Below are 22,163 nucleotides of genomic sequence, written 5' to 3'. Positions count from 1 at the left end.
TGGTGAACAGTAAAGGGGATAATATTGCGCCCTGAGGTACACCGTATTTTAGTGGTACAGGGTTGGAGAGGAAGGGCCCTAAGGCTACCCTTTGTGTTCTACCAGCCAGGAAGGAGTTGAACCACCGGAGAACAATGCCATCTATGCCACAGTACTCTTGTAGCCTGTTGAGTAAGATTTCATGATCGACTGTGTCAAAAGCCGCTGAGAGGTCGAGCAAAATCAGGATGGAACATTGACCCTTGTCTCTTGCAATGAGCAGATCATTGCAAATTTGGGTGAGGGCTGTTTCACAGCTGTGATATTTCCTGAAACCAGATTGAAGAGGGTCAAGGATGTTGTTTCTGGAGAGCCTGGCTTCAAGTTGGAGGTAGACAGCCTTTTCAATAACTTTTCCCAGAAAGGGGAGGTTTGAGACAGGTCTGTAGCTGTTTAGAGCATCTGGGTCTAAGGATGGTTTTTTGAGTAGAGGCCTGACGATTGCTTCTTTCAGAGTAGAGGGAAACCACCCTTCTTGTAAGGAGCCGTTGCATTGGTATCGCCACATCAGAGGGAGCGGGACTTTCCGACCTGACACCGCTGGCGGTATTCTTTATGAATTAACATTTTGCTACATTTGTTCCGTTAATCACCGCACAAGGCGGTGATTTATCACTCTGCTCGGTATGTCTTTTTTTCATGCGGAAAGAGCCTTTATGAATGCTGACTTTGCCGAGTGGTCGGTAAAGTCAGCTGTTTTTAGCATTTCCGCATGCGGAAATGCTTTATGAATGATACCCAAAGATGTAAAAATGTATTTACAAAGGACATTTTTACTGGCATCTTGAAGCATTAGATACTGCTATGCTTGAAGATATGCTTTTAAGATACAGCAATACTACTGCACTTTCCTGAAACCCAATAAATGGTATCATCCTGATCCAAAACGTATTGATCTTAACCAGTTCAGGACCATAGGCTTACACCCCCTAGTGATCAGGCTTTTTTTTTGTTTATTTATTTGTGTATTTGTTTATTTTTAAAAATAAATTTACCTATATATATATATATATATATATATATATATATATATTCCCTCCCTCCCTTCCCCCGCCAGCCAATAACAGCGATCGGCTGTCATATCACTGTCATATCACTCCTGAGCCTCTTGGGGACAGTCGATTGACACGGCTGTCCCCAGTACAGCGCTGCCATAGATCGCAGTACAGTGTAAATAGACTACACTGTAATAGGTTTCGTCGATTGCCGATGGGAGACTCATTCAAGCGGAGATGTGTGCGCATCGGCACGCGCGATCTCCTGCAAAACACGCCCCCAGGACTTGACGCCAATTGGCGTTATTTAGTGCTGAGGGAGCCGCCGCATTCACGTCAGTTGGCGTGACGTGGTCGTATAGGGCCTAAAGCAGTGTTTCTGACTCACAAACATGCATGTTTTGCAGGCAACCTCATCTATGCACAGGTGGGGCAATTAGTGTCTCAGTTACATGGAATCCAACTAGCTGAGACACTAATTACCCCAGCTGTGCATAGGTGAAATTGCCCGCAAAACATGCACCATTGGGGAGTCACGTGGACAGGTTTGAGAAACACTGTCTTAGGCCCCCTGCACACTGCAATTCCGATTTGCGATTCTGATTTTCCCTGGATGCTATCAAAAGAGAAATGCAGAAAAAATCAGAATGGCATGTGAAAATCGATTAAGGCCTCCTTTCAACGGACTGTTGATAGACAGTGAAATGCCTCTCAAACTCTCACAACTCCTAACTGCTGCCTGGTAACTGCTCACTGCTGCCTGGTAACTGCTTGCTGAGCACGCAGCTCAACAGTTCGTGGAAAGGAGGCCTAAAAGTCGCAAATCGGAATCGCATGTAGTGTGCAAGAGGCCCTAGGCCTCTTTTCACGGGGTAAGAGAAGAAAACAACAGTACCTGGCACCAAATGCAGCAGGGCAGACACACCGGAGCTGGAACACAGAGCGTGCACTAGGGATGCTCAAATCGGATTTTTGCTATCCGGATATCTCCCAGTAATGCTGTGCGGGCTGGGCGGGGGGGTCAAGCTTACCTCTCTGACGTCTTCTTCGGTCGTCCCTCGGCACCTCCCACGATGCGCTCCATGCGCGTCACGTGATTACAAACACTTCCTCCTTCAACCCGGAAGGAGGAAGTGTTTGTAATCAGGTGACCGCCGCTTGGAGCGCATCGTGGGAGGCGCTGAGGGACGACCGAAGAAGACGTCAGAGAGGTAAGCTTGACCCCCCGCCCAGCCCGCACAGCATTACTGGGAGATATCCGGATAGCAAAAATCCGGATATCTCCCGAAGCCGAATTTGAGCATCCCTAGCGTGCACATCCGAAGTATTCCGTAATCCAATAGAATAGAAGGCAGAGACCGGGGCACCACTCCTTTAAAATTCCTTTATTCCGGTGGGGGAAATAGCAGGTACATGGCAGTGGGGGTAACAAGTGCCTGACAGCTGTTTCGCTGGTTTAAACCAGCTTCTTCAGAGGCAGAGTGTACACTTTGTCTCTGAAGAAGCTGGTTTAAACCAGCGAAACAGCTGTCAGGCACTTGTTACCCCCACTGCCATGTACCTGCTATTTCCCCTACCGGAATAAAGGAATTTTAAAGTAGTGGTGGCCCGGTCTAGGCCTCTTTTCCATGGACAGTTGCACTGTGTGCTCAGCAAACAGTTGCCAGGCAGCAGTGAGCAGTTACTAGGCAGCAACAAGCAGTTGCCAGGCAGCAGAAAGCAGTTGTGAAAGTCTGAGAGGCATTTTACTGTCTATGAACTGCCCATGGAAAAGAGGCCTGGGGCTGGTGCACACCAAGAGTGGTTCTGAGCATTTTTAAAAACGATTGTGTTTTGAAAACTGCTTGGCTAATGTATTTCAATGGGATGGTCACACCAGAGCGATTATTTTTTCCCCCAAACGCAAACTCAGGTTCTGCAGCATTTTTGCAGATTTCTGAGACGATTCTGCCTCAATGTTAAGTATAGGAAAGTGCAAAATCGCGTTTTTGTTACAGAAGCTGTTCAGTTACAGCTTTACTGTAACAAAAAATAAAATATGCTACACCAAAACGCTCCAAAAAACGCTAGGCATGTGTAGAAAATCGCTCTGCACATGCCTAGAATCACTCTAAAAAAACGCTAGTGTTTGCGGATACACTAGCAGTTTTTGGTGCGCACTGGCTCTTAAAGTGTACCTGCAGTGAAAGCTGCAACAAAAAACAGATACCTAGGTAGAGGGAAGCCTCTGGATAGTCTACAGCACCGCTGGGAAAACTCCAGCCAGTAAGTGCTATGAATTCGGCTCGTCGCTGGAGGAATTTCACCTCTCCTGCTCCCTCCCTGCAGACTTGCGAGCAGAGCTTAAAGTGTACCAGAGACTAGTAAATTAATAAAAAATTATACATACCTGGGGCTTCCTGCAGCCCCCTCCAGCTTGATCGCTCCCACGCCACCGTCCTCAGCCTTCTGCATCTTTGGTAACGGGTCCCGTGACTTCGGCGAGTCGCGGCCTGTCACCGCATGCGCAATGCGCTCCTCCGTCTCGCTCTGGCTGGAAGCGTTCTGCTCCTGCGGGACAAAGAAGCGCACTACATATGGGCCGACTGCCTGCCACTGCCCAAAATGACAGGATCTGTTATCCGAAGATGAGGACGGCAGCGTGGGAGCGATCAGGCCGGAGGGGGCTGGAGGAAGCCCCAGGTATGTATACATTTTTTTTATTTACTCGTCTCTGAGTCCCTTTAATTACAGGGTTAACTCAACTAATCTCCATGGCCACAGTGGCGTTATGTGACATGCTGTCAGTACGTGCCAGCATCGTTGGAAGTGGCGGTTCAGTGAGTTTACCCTGCAATTATCAAACCGCTCCCAAGTCTGCAGGGAGGAAGGAGAGGGATGTGGCCCATGGTTAACGTTTGCCCACCTCTAGTCTAGAGAGTGTCCTCGCCACCACAGTTGCTGCGCATGGACCCCAGGAGCATATCCAACAAAAGCTTTTGAGATATGTCATCGTGGCGCTCTCCCCACTGGGTATAAGTGTGATCGTACTGTGCCAGAGCAATCACGGGCCGCTTGTGCATGAAGAGCGGGCTGCGATCTTCCAGAGGGTCATGGGCAGTGTCGAGAAGGCCGAAGAGTGCATGGGAAGCCTCTGGAGGACCCAGAGCAGGTGTGAGCAAACTACGGCTCTGGGCCGTACCCGGCCCCTTTGGCTTTTTCATCTGGCAATGCAATGCAGAGCTTACGACCAGAGGCGTAGCTAGGGTTTTCAGCGCCCGGGGACAAAGACTATTAATGCGCCCCCTAAGGTGAAGGGTCGTGACCAAATGTGGGCGTGGTTATGGGTGCTCCACATTTGGTCACGCCCCTTCAAATGTACATGGAGGTTAGCAGGCTCACGCTCACCCACCCTCCCTCAGTATGTACCTTCCAGCATGTTCCAAGACAAATTCAGCAATCATGAGCCCCCCCCCCCCCATCAAGACAAATTCCGCAATCATGAGCAAACATGAGGCCCCCAACATGACCAACTCAGCAATCATGAGGCCCCCAACAAGACAAATTTAGCAATCCTGAGGCCCCCAACAAGACAAATTCAGCAATCATGAGGCCCCTAACAAGACAAATTCAGCAATCATGAGGCCCCTAACAAGACAAATTCAGCGATCTTGAGGCCCCCAACAAATCATGAGGCCCCCAACAAGACAAATTCGGTAACCATGAGGCCCTCAACAAGACAAATTCAGCAGTCATGAGGCACACAAATAGACAGCATTTCACATAAATAGGCAGAATGCCCCCTTAATATGGTAGACACCTCTCACCTGGCAGCAGTTCCCCAAAATACACTCAATCTGACAGCAGTGCTTCCCCAAAAATAGGTAGCCCCAGGTCTATAGGTGTCCCCAGAATAGGTGGCCAGCAGTATAGATGTCCCCAGAACAGGTAGCCAGGGGTAGAGATGTCCACAGAACAGGTAGCCAGGGGTATATGTGCCCAGTATTTGTAGGCAGGGGTATGTGTCCCCAGTATATGTAGCCAGAGGTATATGTGCCCAGTATATGTAGCCAGGGGTATATGTGCCCAGTATATATAGTCAGGGGTATATGTGCCCAGTATATATAGCCAGGGGTATATGTGCCCAGTATATGTAGCCAGGGGTATATGTGCCCAGTATATGTAGTCAGGGTTATATGTGCCCAGTATATGTAGCCAGGGGTATTATATGTGCCCAGTATATATAGTCAGGGGTATATGTGCCCAGTATATGTAGCCAGGGGTATATATGCCCAGTATATGTAGCCAGGGGTATATGTGCCCAGTATATGTAGCCAGGGGTATATATGCCCAGTATATGAAGCCCGGGGTATATGTACCCAGTATATGTAGTTTGGGGTATATGTGCCCAGTATATGTAGGCAGGGGTATATGTGCCCAGAGTAGGTAGCCAGGGGTATATGTGCCCAGAGTAGGTAGCCAGGAGTATATGCCCAGTATATGTAGTTAGGGGTATATGTGCCCAATATATGTAGTCAGGGGTATAGGTGCCCAGAGTAGGTAGCCAGGGGTATATGTGCCCAGAGTAGGTAGCCAGGGGTATATGTGCCCAGAGTAGGTAGCCAGGGGTATATGCCCAGTATATGTAGTTAGGGGTATATGTGCCCAATATATGTAGCCAGGGGTATATGTGCCCAGAGTAGGTAGCCAGGGGTATATGTGCCCAGAGTAGGTAGCCAGGGGTATATGCCCAGTATATGTAGTTAGGGGTATATGTGCCCAATATATGTAGGCTGGGGTATATGTGCCCAGAGTAGGTAGCCAGGGGTATATGCCCAGTATATGTAGTTAGGGGTATATGTGCCCAATATATGTAGCCAGGGGTATATGCCCAGTATATGTAGTTAGGGGTATATGTGCCCAATATATGTAGCCAGGGGTATATATGCCCAGTATATGTAGTTAGGGGTATATGTGCCCAGAGTAGGTAGCCAGGTCAGGTGTCCCCCTCCCCAGCAGGAGGGGAGCAGCGCAGAGAAGAGGAAGAGCTGCTCTCCCTTCCTCGCTGTCCCCTTCAATGTCCGGGTGGCTGGCAGCGGCGGGCGGAACTTACCTCCGTCTCGTCGCAGCGCCGGATAGATCTGTCGCTACTCTGGTCTGGTCCAGACCAGAGCAGCGGCTGCGCACCCGAACTTCTGGCCGGCGCTGGAGCGAGACAGAGGTGAGTTCCGCCCGCCGCTGCCAGCCACCCGGACATTGGAGGGGACAGCGAGGGAGGGAGAGCACCTAAGGTGAGGGAAGGAGGGGGGAGATGGCCCCCCTTCCCCACCGTCCGCACAGCTCTCCCTCTTCTCTGCGCCTCTTCCCCCCCCCCCCCCCCGCAAAAACAAAAAAAAAACCGAAGCGCAGCTGGGCGCCCTTGGGGACCAGGCGCCCCAGGGCACTTGTCCTACCCCGACCCCCCCTAGCTCCGCGCCTGGGGCCAAACTAAGACTAGGGGCACATTTGGCTTCTGGGACAAGGGGGGAGGTTGCGCGTCGGCTACCTACACTGCACAAATCTATTAACCCTTCGCACTCTCGCATGCAAATGTTCAAACAAATGCATTCACAGATTCACTCATCCAGGTACAACTGTTATCCCTACAGCTAAGTTAAAAGCCGGGGTTTTAGTTCACAGAAGAATGCATTCTTATGCTTGGTCACCTATACTGCACAGAAGTACCCAGGTAAACATAGGTGTCCTAACTCTGGCCTGTAACATGCATAGTGCAGACATGCAAACACATTCATTGCATCAAACCTATCAATGGATTAGGAGCACACATCCTGACGTCCTCTCCTGGGACAGACAGTGCATCTTACCAATCGCACAAGGGAGCTAACGTAATGTATCCATGTGCACCATGCACATACACCAGCATAAGCTGTGTGCATGCTGACAAACACATACAGGGGAAGGAAGGAGTGCACTGTATTAGACCCTAGTGGGTGTATGTGCATGGTGCACATGGACACATAACGTTAGCTCCCTTGTGCGATTGGTAAGATGCACTGTCTGTCCCAGGAGAGGACGTCAGGATGTGTGCTCCTAATCCATTGATAGGTTTGATGCAATGAATGTGTTTGCATGTCTGCACTATGCATGTTATAGGGCCAGAGTTAGGACACCTATGTTTACCTGGGTACTTCTGCGCCGTATAGGTGACTAAGCATAAGAATGCATTCTTCTGTGAACTAAAACCCCGGCTTTTTAACTTAGCTGTAGGGATAACAGTTGTGCCTGGATGAGTGAATCTGTGAATGCATTTGTTTGAACATTTGCATGCGAGAGTGCGAAGAGTTAATAGATTTGTGCTGTTTTCTGGCCACACCTCTTCAGCACCTCCCTTTCCTTAATAACTTATTTAATGTCCTAACTAGAGGCGATGTGCCTGGATATATGTATTTTTTTCTTGTTACTGACCCCTGTGGCTAGGGCAGGGGCGTAGCAATAGGGGGTGCAGCGGTAGCGACCGCATCGGGGCCCTTGGGCCAGAGGGGCCCCGAAGGGCCCTCCCTCAACTACAGTATTAGCTCTCTATTGGTCCTGTGCTCATAATAATCACTTCTATAGATACATTGAATAATGGTAATCATTAACAAACTGTTTCCCATCCCTTCCTTGCACCTCTGACTCTGTAGTTGCCATTGGCAGGTTTTGGTGCACCGTATCAATTGCTATGTATAGAGTGCTTGGGGGGGCCCCATTGTAAAACTTGCATCGGGGCCCACAGCTCCTTAGCTACGCCACTGCTAGGGTCTAATTCAGTGCACTCCCTCCTTCCCCTGTATGTGTTTGTCAGCATGCACACAGCTTATGCTGGTGTATGTGCATGGTGCACATGGATACATTACGTTAGCTCCCTTGTGCGATTGGTAAGATGCACTATCTGTCCCAGGAGAGGACGTCAGGATGTGTGCTCCTAATCCATTGATAGGTTTGATGCAATGAATGTGTTTGCATGTCTGCACTATGCATGTTACAGGGCCAGAGTTAGGACACCTATGTTTACCTGGGTACTTCTGTGCAGTATAGGTGACTAAGCATAAGAATGCATTCTTCTGTGAACTAAAACCCCGGCTTTTAACTTAGCTGTAGGGATAACAGTTGTGCCTAGATGAGTGAATCTGTGAATGCATTTGTTTGAACATTTTTCATGCGAGAGTGCGAAGGGTTAATAGATTTGTGCTGTTTTCTGGCCACACCCCTTCAGCACCTCCCTTTCCTTAAAGGAACACTTAAGCCAAATTAAAAAAATAAGTTTTACTCACCTGGGGCTTCTACCAGCCCCCTGAAGCTGTCCGGTGCCCACGTAGACTCGCTCCGAGGCTCCTGGCCTCGCCGGGCAGCCACTTCCGGTTTCGGCAACAGGAGCCGACAGGCCGGAAACGCGAGTGATTCTTTGCGTTCCTGGCCGTAATAGCGCCCTCTATGCTGTTATATGATATATGCTATAACAGCATAGAGGGCGCTATTACGGGTAGGAACGCGAAGAATCACTTGCGTTCCAGGCCTGTCGGCTCCTGTCGCCGATACCGGACGTGGCTGCCGACGGGGCCAGGAGCCTCGGAGCGAGTCTACGTGGGCACCGGACAGCTTCAGGGGGCTGGTAGAAGCCCCAGGTGAGTAAAACTCATTTTTTTAATTTGGCTTAAGTGACCCTTTAATAACTTATTTGATGTCCTAACTAGAGGCGATGTGCCTGGATATATGTATTTTTTTCTGGCTACCTACACTGGTCTGGCTCCTTGCTAACTGAGAACAAACACAAAACATGAAGAGTAGGGGAGAAGAGCTCACCCATATATAAAGCACCGCTACGTTTGTTTAAAAAAACTGTCAAAATATTTGTTCGTTCGTCATCATATTAGAAAGAACACATTGGCCTCAACTCATCAAAAGCTGTTTAAAAAAAAAGTCGGGAAAATACCGCATTCGATATTTTAGACCTTTTTTTGCTAATATATAATAGACTTTTTTTTTGCTAATATATCAAGACTTTCACAGGTGCGGTACAAGTTCGGTAATTTACTGAAACCAATTGCTTCAATTCACAAAAACCTGTTCGGTAACAGCAGAAGAGTGTGACGTTTTGTTACATGCTGTTCAGTGCAGTGATGGCATTACAATAGTAAGAGGCATCCCAGACATCCCTTTAGAATGTACGTTTATTATATTGCCTCTGCTTCCTCTAAATCTGTCTATTAGTCTTTCTTAACATTTTATTTCATTGCTACAGCTTAGATGAACTTCCAAGAGACATTACACATGCCATGCTTACGTGATTTCCCCACTAGCTCCTTTGCATATTCAAACAGGAACCTAAAGGGTTAAATGTCCAAAGGGCAGCAGGGGAAACCTCTTTTATTCCGGATCTCTCTCTGGAAGGTAGAAAATCTCGACCCTCCTGAGAAGGCAGCGCATCCTATCACAGGGACTTGCAGGAGACAAAGAGGCTGGTGCCATTGGCTCTCTGCTTCGGTAAGTCATGGGTAATCCCTATCTGCTTCTGTGAGTCATGGCTCCCGCACAGTCTCCACCCTGTTTTCAACATACCAGAGCTGCCGGTAATCATCAAACATGATACAGGGCTTTACCGCATGAGGAAATCTCGATGAATTGACATTTGCTGATATTTGCTGAGGTGTTTACCACACAAGTCGGTAATTTAAGTCACTGCTCGGTAATTTCTGCTTGCCATGCGGTGACAGCCTTGGTGACTTGACATTTTACAAAATGCTCTAAAAAATCAGCTGTTTTTAGCATTACCGAATGCTTGATAAATTGAAGCCATAGACCATAACATTTAAAATCACTAAAAACGCATGCTCTCCAGTGCCAGCGTGAATAAAATCAATTGCACTTTATTGGATAGCATTGAATTGTCTTGAGAACCCAGGTTCTGACAAGGGTGTTCTTATCTGAACGCACCAGTGTGTCACAAATAGATAGTGGTACCAGTTTATTAAGATTAATGCATTTATATTGACTTTATTCATGCTGGCACTGGAGAGCATATGTTTTTAGTTATTTTAAATGTCATGGTCTATGGGCTTGATTCACAAAGCAGTGCTAACCTACTTAGCACGTCTAAAGACTTTTGGGCGTGATAACCATTGCACTAAGTAGGTTAGCACCATTTTGAGGAATAAACTCGTGCGCAAAGTCCCGCGCGCAAACTTTTGCGCATGCAAAGTCGCATAGGGTTTAATGGGTTTAATGGGCGCATAAAACTTTACAAGCGCAAAACTTTATGCGCACTAAACTTTACGCGCGCAAACTATTATGCACGCATTAGCATACGAAGAGGCAATTTGCACGTGATAAGCAGCTTTTCACTGGCGTGCTAACAGTTAGCACGCTTTTGTGAATCAAGCCCTATATGTTCTTTCCGATATACGATAAAGAACGAATAAATATGTTGATACTTTTTTCAAACAAAACGGAGTGGTGCTTTATATATGGGTAACCTCTTCTCTCCTACTTTTCATGTGTCTAATACACTTAGAGCACACTACCTTTGGTTGAGTGTGGTGGACCCCCCTTTGTTAGAAGTTAGAAGTCAAACATAAAACGAACTAAAACCAAACACAAACATATCACCATGAAAACAGACACACACAAAAACATTGTTTACACAGAACTTCATGGCTGAAAAGTGTGAATATCTGCTTGCTAATAGCAATAACTCATGTTTCCTGTTTTATTGGTAGCAGGAAAAAAGGGCACCGGCGGCTAATGGACGATTTGGGCACCGCTACAGACTCTAATGCATTTATCAGTAATCAGAATCAGAATAATTTATTTCGCCAAGTACAACGGCGGTTGTACCCGGAATTATTTTTGGCAAATACAGGGTCGGTGATGGTACAGCAAACGCAAGCAGTAATGTACATTACATTTAGTAGTGAGTACAAAGTGCATGGAACATAATACTTAGTTACATAGTTACATAGTGGAAGGTCCCGGGGGACATCCAAGTGCTATGTGAGTGGAGCCGCCACCTTCTCTGCAGCACTCAACAGCTCTGCAGCTATTTGGATGCCCCCCGGAATGCTGAGGAAAATAAGCGTAGAGAGATAATAGAGAATAAAGACAGAGAGAGTCCCTGCGGGTTGCCGCTGCGCTGTAGGTGGCTGGTGGCCTAGTTACATGTCCCAGTGGCTGTACGTTAGCCCTGACTGTGGCCCAGTCAGCGCGGTCGGTCAAACGGGTGGTACAAGGTCCAGCAGAGGGGCTGCGAGAGACTCAGCCCGATGGTGGAGCATATGTCCTCTGGCACCCCCCATGTGCCCATGGTGTAGAGGCTCCGGTGGCTGCAGTCTGGTGCATAGCCCCAGGCTGGAGGCCTAGGGAGCAACAAAGGGCTGTAGGCACAGGAGACTTGGCATGATGGTGGAACACAGGAGTCAGTGTCTGTGGTGCTGTGGCTCTGGCAGCAGTGGTGCACACGGGGGACCATGCTGGGCTATTGATACTGGGACCAGGCCATGTGGGGATCAGTGGCCCACCGTGCCAGTGGATGGACAGACGCTGGCACAGGTCCTAGCAGCAACGATGGAGAGCTGCCCGTGTGCGGCCAGGTCTCTCCCGCACTCGTTGGGGCAGCTGCAGGGGGCAGCACCCTGTGGACAGGCCGTGCGAGTGCTATGCAGAAGAGGCAGGGGGCCGGGGCATCGGCTAGGTCCCATAGTTGGTGCAGGGGCCGGCGTCCCTTCCCCACGTAGCGATGCCTTCAGGCAGTAGTGCTGGCCGTCGAGGAGACGCAGCTGGCTGTGGCCGGTGTCGAGCTCAACCCTGCTACGGTGACACGGCAAAGGATGGGACCACCCGGGAGGGTTCGGAGCTCCCCCAGTGGCCGGCGGGACCACGTGGGAGGGCCTGAGCAGCCCAAAGATGGACAGTGGCTGACCGCCGATCCAGGGATGGGGCCCGCTGGCAGCAAGAACCCACCCGCATCTGCAGAATGGGCCGTGGAGGCTGTCCCAGGGGCTGCAGGTCGTGGCGATGGTGGAGCAGGCTGACTGGGTCTGCAGCAGTAGGCAGGAGCCGACAGTCGTTCTCTCCAGGGCAGCATCAGAAGATGAGTGAAGATGGAGCGGAGGCAGCGCAGGCAGCGAACAAGCATGGCTGCATGGTGCCCGTCCTGCCCCCCGGCCGCGACAATCCACTCCAGGGGCCGAAGCGTCCAAAATCCCCGATCCGCTGGGCAGCCTGCAATGCTCGCCTGTTCTCCAGATAGACAGAGGAGATTGGGTGAGTGCAGCAGGGGTGGATTAGGGTGAAAAAAGTTAAAAAAGTCCGGAGCCCTGTGTCCGTGGCATCCGAGTCCGGCGCCATCTTGATGTTCTAGAGTTCACTGATGTTCAGTGCTAAAAAAGGGTGCCCGATAAATATAATTTTCAACACTAGAACATTAACCACTTCAGTGGTTTCCTACAGTATATCTACGTCGGGCAGGACTTCAGTTCCTGCCCGGCAACTTAGATAGTTGTCAATAGCGATGGATGGCCGCCGCCTGTTAGAGGGGAGATGAATGAATGGGAAAGCAGTTAGACATTCCATGACTCGAGTTTGTTATGGCACAAGTTGCAAATGGCATTGCTGTTGTCAGAAGCACACACACAAATTGCCACACTGCTGAGACTTGTAATGACGGCATTCTGGTGGTGATTGTCAGGAATATATTGGGGTGCTTGTGATGTAAGGATAACAGGAACATATTCTTTCATTTTTTTGCCTGTGTTCCATGTAGGTCTGCTAGAAGGGAGCTGTGGCCATTGATTGCTTGGGGCAAGGAAGTGGGTATTGTCTTGACCATATGAGGTGCTTTGAGTTTCTGCTAATGGGATTATCTGCCGGGCTTTTGAACTCAGGAGACGGCCCATTGTCTCAATACACAAAGTAAGCCTAGTCAGGATAAGTCTAACACATGTCAACTTTTGGTGAAGAAAAACTATTTCACTGTGAGGAAATTAAATTATTGGTGGAGGTGAAAAGCCTCACTTCACAATCTTTGATGTATAGACTGTTACCTGGAAATGGAATGTCTGAGATTTAATTAAAACCTAGTTCCTCCCCTCCCCAAGGAAGTTGCAGCCTCCAGGCGTAGCTCAGAATATAAAAAGCAGAGGCAGATACCTAATAAAGATCTGCTCTTGGAGTTAGCGCATAGCTAGAGTTGATCTCGACTTCTGGTCGAACAAGCGGCATGCTCCTGCCGACAACGTTGAGACCTTCAAGTTAGTAACGTTTTTAATCACCATTTTTATTTTTACGCAAATATCCGTGTGTGTTATCTTTGTAACTTTTATCTTGTAACTATTTTTACTTTGTTTTTTGTAATCTTTTGTATATATTAAGTTCTGCATTGTTCTATATTTTTCTGGAATATTAAATTATTATGTAATAAGCTTGACTTCTGCCGTACTAAACTAACACTCATAGCCTAAAGGAGACTGCAGTGTAGCTGTGTATAAGTCCGTGCCTAATTGTATGCTTGAGCAACACTACCATATGAAATTGTAATTGCATTGTGTGTGTGGGGGCGTTTGTCATACGTTGGCCTAAAGCGCGCAGCTGACCCAACGTACGAAACGCCAGTGCGAGTAGCTAACAGTATCGTTCGGAACGACTGTTAGTGGTTTTGCTGCACGACAGTGTAACTTGCATTACAAATCATTGTCTGATTGTGCTGTGTTACTGTACAACTGTACTGTGTGTGTGGGTGCGTGGCGTTCTCGTATTCGGCCTAAGCGCAAAGCTGACCCAAATACGAAAACGCAGATTGCGTGTTCAGCCCTCAACAGCTGAGGGGACGTGTCTAGCAAAGCTAGTGGTGGCAGTGGAAAGTGTTTGAGGGGTTCCCGCCTTGTTTGTAGCTTAAATAAGGCTGTTCCCAGCTTAATCTGGTCAAACCCGCAGTCGGGAACCGTATACACAGGCGTGCCACGGGCTGGTTCCTGACATAATTGGCTGGCAGTGGTGGGATCGTTTAGTACATTAGTACGCAGTTTAGCTCGCTATTCTGAGTACTAAAGGCTGGAAGCTTGCTAGAAGCAACTAGCCTACAGAAGTCTACTCAGTGCAGAATCTATATACTTTTTTTTTTTTGTTCAAAGATACACACGTGGTATTTTGCTTTCCCTTCCCCCCTTTTTCTTTTTTGCAACACGATGGCTCAGAAAGCATCCAGCTATGCAAGGCAAAACAAAGAGATGCTATTCAACCTGTGTGAGCACAGAGGCATCGAGACGGTGAGCGGCCAGACGAAGGAGCAGTTGGTTCGTGCCCTCGAGGAGTATGAGGCAGAGCGAGCCCGTGCTTCAACGTCAGCGGATGCAGCTCACGACACGCCAGAGGAGGAATCGCTCCCGCCACAGAATGCGAATGGAGACGATGTCCTGGACGATCCACCAAGCAGGGAGATGCCATCTCTGGAAGCTGATCTACAGCTACTGAACTCAGCTGATCCTGAACTGCGCCTAAAGCTGATCCTACTGCACCGACAGGCAGAGGAGGGGAGAGCTGAACGGCAACACCAGGCCGAGAGGGAAAGTGCTGAACGGCAACACCAGCTGGAGCTGGCTAAACTTCAGCAGCAGAACCGGTCTGCTGGACCCGCAGAACGCGAAGGTGAGCGAGTCCACAGAATCCCCCTGGATAAGTTCCCCGCTATGGACAAGGACTCTGACATAGACACTTTCCTACAGGGGTTTGAAAGGACTTGTCGGCAGTATGGGGTGCCCCTTGAGCAGTGGGCAAGATACCTCACACCAGGGCTGAGAGGCAAGGCCCTGGAGGCGTTTGTGAGTCTCCCCCAGGAGGAAGAAACAGACTTTGAGGCAATTAAGAAAGCCATCATTGCGCGGTACCACCTCACGCCAGAGGTGTATCGAAAACGTTTCAGGACAGTGCAGCGAGGTCCTAATGACAGTTACCTGGATCATGCGTGAAACCTGCGCACTGCCTTCCAGCAGTGGGTAAAAGGACTGTCAGTCAAAACCTTGGATGCCCTGCAGGAGCTGATGATAAAAGACCAGTTCCTACACACCTGTCCTGTTGAGGTCCGGCTGTTTGTGCTGGATCGAGAACCCAAGACAGTGGATGAGGCTGCGGAAATGGCCGATTCCTACACCGCCCATCGAGCACCGGAGTCCCGGAGGACTACTACGCCCAGCTGGAGGGGAGAACAGATTGCTAAACCTGTGTCACCCAGCACCCAGAGGAGGCAAGCACCGCTGTATCCTGGATTCAGGCAACCAACCACTGACACTCGGAAATGCTTTGTATGTGACAGGGTGGGTCATATCAGCACGACTTGCCCACAGAGGAAGAGGGAGGCCCCAAAATCCAGTGAGGCCTCAAACCCCAGTGAAGTCCCAACGGCTTTGTGTGCTACCAGGAATGCCACTGGCTATGCAGAGAATCTGCAGCTTGTCACAGTTAGGGGTACAATTGCCACTGGGCTGAGAGACACTGGAGCAGAAGTGACTCTCATACATCCCCAGCTTGTGAACCCCGAGCAGTACATACCTGGGAAAATGATTGCTGTCCGAGGAATTGGGGGAGTCACCCCAGCCATACCCACCGCCTTGGTCCACCTAAATTGGGGGGCCGGCATCGGAATGAAAGAAGTTGGAGTAACTGACAAAATCCCCACCAACGTTTTGCTGGGTACTGACCTGGGACGGTTAGTAGCCCGGTATGAGCCTACTCTAAACCCTGTGGAGCCTGCATCCCCAGCAGAAGTTCAGGAGTCTTGCAAGGTACTATTTGATAATGCAGTGCAGATGGGGAGTGCTGGTGAGGCCCCAGGGGCTATGGACTGTGTACTAGGAGCCAGCCCTAGTGATTCTCCAGTGCCTAGGCCTGGAGTGGGACATGTCGATACAAAGAATGCAGAAACGGATGATGTAATTCATGACGCACGGACTATCGAGGTGATCGATGCAGGAACTGTTGAGGCTACTTGTGAAGTGCTGGGTAGCACTGGGTATAATGCGGCAGATAATGTTGATGTGGAATGTGATGTTCTAAATGTCAATATGTGTAAGACGGATAATGCTGATGTCATATGTGTTGTGCTACATAATGATGTGGGTAATGTGGGCACTCCCTCAGCTGCAGTGGTAACCCGCAGCGCTAGCAGGCCTACAGCAGAGGGACTGTCCACCGAAGCGGCAAATGTTGCTGGGTCAGCCTCATCCAGTTCGGAACCTGGCCCTAAGGGGCCCAGGAGCCTCTCCGTCTGCAGCCTTCCTGGAATGTGTGACAGGCAGCACTGAGCTCTCTGGGGCTGTTCGATTTGACAGCAGCCTGGAAGAGCTCAGGGGGCTAGCCAGCAGGTCACCAGCTGGGAGGGGCAGGCTGAGAGGGTTCGGGGAAGTTACTCCCTCGGAGCTGTCCGAGGTGGAGGAGGCAGACCGGCAGATACTCGTTTCCCAAAGGGACCGAGAGATAGCTCCTGCCACTATAGAGAAAGTGCGTGTAGCGACGGTTGGAACCCTTCCCCAGTTGCAGCACTGTCTCTATGGTCGCGAATTCACGGTCGTCACTGACTCACATTCCCCTGGTTGGTTACGTCAGGTTGCCAAGGGCAACGACACATTGCAGCAACCTGACCAACTTTTCCATTCCTGTAGTTTGGAGCTAAGGAGTTACCCCCCCAGGCCCGGCCGTCAGTGTCGGCTTTGGCAGGACGATTCGTTAGAATCATCTGCCGGCGCCGTCTGGAAGAGGGGGCGTGTCAGGAATATATTGGGGTGCTTATGATGTAAGGATAACAGGAACATATTCTTTCATTTTTCTGCCTGTGTTCCATGTAGGTCTGCTAGAAGGGAGCTGTGGCCGTTGATTGCTTGGGGCAAGGAAGTGGGTATTGTCTTGACCATATGAGGTGCTTTGAGCTTCTGCTAATGGCAGTGGCGTAGCTAAGGAGCTGTGGGCCCCGATGCAAGTTTTACATGGGGCCCCCCAAGCACTCTATACATAACAATTGATACGGCGCACCAAAACCTGCCAATGGCAACTACAGTGTCAGAGGTGCAAGAAGGGGATTTGTTAATGATTACCAGTATTAAAAGTATCTATAGAAGTGATTATTATGAGCACAGTACCAACAGGGAGCTAATACTGTAGTTGTGGGAGGGCCCCTCGGGGCCCCTCTGGCCCAAGGGCCCTGATGCGGTCGCTACCTCTGCACCCCCTATTGCTACGCCCCTGGGATTATCTGCCGGGCTTTTGAACTCAGGAGACGGCCCATTGTCTCAATACACAAAGCAAGCCTAGTCAGGAAAAGTCTAACACATGTCAACTTTTGGTGAAGAAAAACTATTTCACTGTGAGGAAATTAAATTATTGGTGGAGGTGAAAAGCCTCACTTCACAATTTTTGATGTATAGACTGTTACCTGGAAATGGAATGTCTGAGATTTAATTAAAACCTAGTTCCTCCCCTCCCCAAGGAAGTTGCAGCCTCCAGGCATAGCTCAGAGTATAAAAAGCAGAGGCAGATACCTAATAAAGATCTGCTCTTGGAGTTAGCGCATAGCTAGAGTTGATCTCGACTTCTGGTCGAACAAGCGGCATGCTCCTGCCGACAACGTTGAGACCTTCAAGTTGGTAACGTTTTTAATCCCCATTTTTATTTTTACGCAAATATCTGTGTGTGTTATCTTTGTAACTTTTATCTTGTAACTATTTTTACTTTGTTTTTTGTAATCTTTTGTATATATTAAGTTCTGCATTGTTCTATGTTTTTCTGGAATATTAAATTATTATTTAATAAGCTTGACTTCAGCCATACTAAACTAACGCTCATAGCCTAAAGGTGACTGCAGTGTAGCTGTGTATAAGTCCGTGCCTAATTGTATGCTTGAGCAACACTACCATATGAAATTGTAATTGCATTGTGTGTGTAGGGGCGTTTGTCATACGTTGGCCTAAAGCGCGCAGCTGACCCAACGTACGAAACGCCAGTGCGAGTAACTAACAGTATCGTTCGGAATGACTGTTAGTGGTTTTGCTGCACGACAGTGTAACTTGCATTATAAATCATTGTCTGATTGTGCTGTGTTACTGTACAACTGCACTGTGTGTGTGGGTGCGTGGCGTTCTCGTATTCGGCCTAAGCGCAAAGCTGACCCAAATACGAAAACGCAGATTGCGTGTTCAGCCCTCAACAGCTGAGGGGATGTGTCTAGCAAAGCTAGGGGTGGCAGTGGGAAGTGTTTGAGGGGTTCCCGCCTTGTTTGTAGCTTAAATAAGGCTGTTCCCTGCTTAATCTGGTCAAACCCGCAGTCGGGAACCGTATACGCAGGCGTGCCGCGGGCCGGTTCCTGACTGTGATAACTGCAGAAGTTGGCATTACAATAGTAAGTGGCATCCCGACATCCCTTTAGAATGTACATGTTTGTTTTACTGACTCTGCTCACTCTGAATCTGTCTATTAGTCTTTCTTAATTTTTTATTTAATTGCCACAGCTTAGATGAACTCCAATAAACTTTAAACATGTCCTGCTTTGGTGATTTCCCACCCGAGAAGCCTTCGCAACCTATCAAAATTTGATCAGCGGGACTTGCAGGAGACAGGGGCTGTTTCTATTGGCTCTGCTCCTGTCAGTCATAGCTCTCTGATTCTGCTTATGTGAGTCACGGCTAGCTCCCCACAGTCTCGCACAGTCTACGCACTGATCACGCCACACCAGAGGTGCTCGTGAAATTTCAGGGCTTTACCGCATGTTGTATGAATTGACATTTACTGACACGTGTTGAGGTGTTTACCGCACATGTCGGTAATTTACCTCACTGCTCCATAATTTAAGATGTTCTTGCAGTAACAGCCTTTATGAAATGACATTTTCCTAAGTGCTCGGTAAAGTCAACGTTTTTCTGCATTACCGTATGCAGTAATGCTTTATGAATCTAGGCCATACTGTATCAGGTGTAACATCCTTAGCTCCATCCTTTGGCAATAATGCTTGTGCATCACTAATTTCCACAAACTGATGTGTAAATAACTCCTCTGACATATCAAGTGAATTGGCTGTGGTGCTAGTGGTGGTGGTGGGGCAAGTGGTAAGTCGTGGGGTGCCTGAGTCAGAACAGGATGAGAATGGTGCGGCAAGGTTTCAAGAAGAAGCGCTAGAAGATGGGGTGTGCTGTTGTGTAAGCCAGTCAAGTACTTCCTCAGCATTTTGTGAGTTCAGGGTACGTTCTCCCTGAACACTGGGCATTATTCTAAGGCCACAGGAAATCACAGCAGCACGACCCCTGCAGTGTGGCCTGCCTCTGCCTGTCATTTTTTTTATTTCACAATATTAAAATATCCCCCCAAAAAATACCATGCCAGAGAGAAGGTTCTGGTTGTCACTTCACACAGGTCAGGTGACAGATGGGTTTATTTAAATCTATCTGCAACAATCACTTACAATATAGGCCCAATACAGGGGGCAGTAGTGATCGGATACTAGATGATCCCAGTAGTGTTTCACTCAGCTGGTTTTTGTTTTTTCTTTTTGGAAAATTGTAGCAGGTAGAAAGAGGGGGGATCTATTTATTTTTATTCTTATATTATTACCTGGTCAGCAGCTTTAAATAGAGGCGCTGCTGACACAGGTTTGTTAGGTAAGAGCATTTTGCCCTTAGTTGTAATGGACGCTGCTGTGTGGGTAGGCAGGGCTGATGGCTGAGGGAAGGTTGCTAAGCAACCAGACACGCAAGCAGGGGAGCCGTTAGGAAAGAATAACAGCTCTCTGAGGGGTTGAGTTGGGCAGTTGGAGCGGACACGGGAATGGGAAGGACGCAGCAGGCACAGCTGAGGAGAAGCAGGCCAGACACTGCGACAGCTGACATTTTGGGAGAAAATTACTGCGCCATGATGATTCTTCAATCCTCCATAAGATAAGCCAGCCATCAGTCAATCAAAGCTGACAGGAAGGGAGGAAGCGGAGAGAGATTTTGGTAGATGCAAAAGAGCCAGGCAGATGTATAACCGGTAGCTGATGATACAGAGGTGCTGAGAAGATGTTTACAAATCTGACACGTATGAAATATGATTAATATGGTGATAAATCAGCGTGTGACAAGAAAGATGCTTGAACATTTTGACTACAGTGAATTGGCTATGGTGATGTCCCTAACTGCTGAAGTATAGTGCTGGTGAGGCTGAGAATTGAGACTGACAATCCCTAAATTCTATGATTATCATTTTTATTGTTATTTTCATAAGTTTTCCTGAACTGTTGCGGAAATGGGAAGAAAGGTTTTTTTTTTTTATGAAAGTCCAAAAACTGCCTATCACCTATGTACTATGTATGGGACTATGAAATAGTGATTTTGAGAAGAAAGTGTCTCTGCTTAATGAAATAATCCAGTGCCCTTTCCGCTAAAGGCCTGTTATTTACCCTCATAGCCAACTGACTTTTAAAATATAAAGTGCAAAGAGCATTTTTTTTTTTTTTTTTAGTGTGGCACAGTGCAAAGTTATATTTATTAAATACTTACCTTTGGGAAGAGTCGTCCAGCTGGGTTCCTGTAAAAGAAAGGAGAAATGATTAATATGTCAATTTACCAGTAATATTGAAAGATTTCGAAGAAGTACCTGTTAATAGAGTTTTTCTAGCAATAGACTGATCCTGGAAAAGAACAAAAGAGATTACTTACAGGAGCGACAGAATTTGAGATTTACAAAGAAACTGTTTTTATTTTTCTGTTTCTTTTTGCAAGCATATTGAGTAGTTTTGCTCATAAGAATGTAACGGAGTCATTTTTTTTTCTTTATTTAATTCTAGTAACCTTATTAATTTACTAAGAATTTTAGTAATTTACTAACCAATTTTTTTTTATTATTATTATTTATCATTAACTTATTAACCAACCACTTTATTAACTTTTAACCATCTAATTCAGGGCTGCCCAATAGGTCGATCGCGATCTACCGGTAGATCGCGACCGCCTCCTCGGTAGATCGCGGCCTCTTGGCCGCGTCTCATTAAATTTTGCGGCCAGCAGCTCATCATGTTTAGCTGCTGGCCAATAAGAATGCACGGGAGACGGGGAGAGAAGACGCGGCGAGGAGAGAGGGAGGAGAGAGGCGGCGCGGCCGCTACGTCATGGCTGGGGGCGGCGCCGGGCAGCCTGCAACGTGCGTGCTGGTAACATGCCCGGCGCTGCCCCCAGCCATGACGTAGCGGCCGCGCCGCCTCTCTCCTCGCCGCGTCTTCTCCCCGCCATTCATATTGGCCAGCGGCCTGCCTGCCGGAGGTTCCAGGAGTCCAGAGGACCCTGGCTAACCTACGCTACAGGTACCTATACCTGGCTAAGCTACACTGAGGGCACCAATACCTGGCTAAGCTACACTGGGGGCACCAATACCTGGCTAAGCTACACTGGGGGCACCAATACCTGGCTAAGCTACACTGGGGGCACCAATACCTGGCTAAGCTACACTGGGGGCACCAATACCTGGCTAAGCTACACTGGGGGCACCAATACCTGGCTAACCTACACTGGGGGCCCATATACCTGGCTAAGCTACACTGGGGGCCCATATGCCTGGCTAAGCTACACTGAGGGCACCAATACCTGGCTAAGCTACACTGGGGGCACCAATACCTGGCTAAGCTACACTGTGGGCACCAATACCTGGCTAAGCTACACTGGGGGCACCAATACCTGGCTAACCTACACTGGGGGCCCATATACCTGGCTAAGCTACACTGGGGGCCCATATGCCTGGCTAAGCTACACTGAGGGCACCAATACCTGGCTAAGCTACACTGGGGGCACCAATACCTGGCTAAGCTACACTGGGGGCACCAATACCTGGCTAAGCTACACTGGGGGCACCAATACCTGGCTAAGCTACACTGGGGGCACCAATACCTGGCTAACCTACACTGGGGGCCCATATACCTGGCTAAGCTACACTGGGGGCCCATATGCCTGGCTAATCTACACTGAGGGCCCATATACCAGGCTAACCTACACTGGGGGCCCATATACCCGGCTAACCTACACTGAGGGCCCATATACCAGGCTAACCTACACTGAGGGCCTGTTTACCTGGCTAACCTACACTGAGGGCCTGTATACCTGGCTGACCTAC

At 48.6% G+C, this 22,163-nt stretch overlaps 1 protein-coding gene across 2 annotated transcripts in view; it reads right to left on the bottom strand.

Annotated features, from left to right (window-relative positions):
* Positions 1-22,163, bottom strand: part of CHID1 (chitinase domain containing 1) — an 896,926-nt gene that overhangs the window by 867,213 nt on the left and 7,550 nt on the right. The window contains exon 2 of one of the 2 annotated variants that reach the window (XM_068261168.1): positions 20,561-20,588. The gene's annotated coding sequence lies outside the window, so the exon portion shown is untranslated. Of the gene's footprint in view, positions 1-19,485; positions 19,508-20,560; positions 20,589-22,163 lie in introns of those variants that run through there. The other variant, XM_068261169.1, reaches the window with a different exon arrangement.

Source organism: Hyperolius riggenbachi, chromosome 11 (assembly GCF_040937935.1).
Source record: "Hyperolius riggenbachi isolate aHypRig1 chromosome 11, aHypRig1.pri, whole genome shotgun sequence".
Lineage (NCBI taxonomy): Eukaryota > Metazoa > Chordata > Amphibia > Anura > Hyperoliidae > Hyperolius > Hyperolius riggenbachi.
This window is presented reverse-complemented; position numbering and strand designations above follow the sequence as displayed.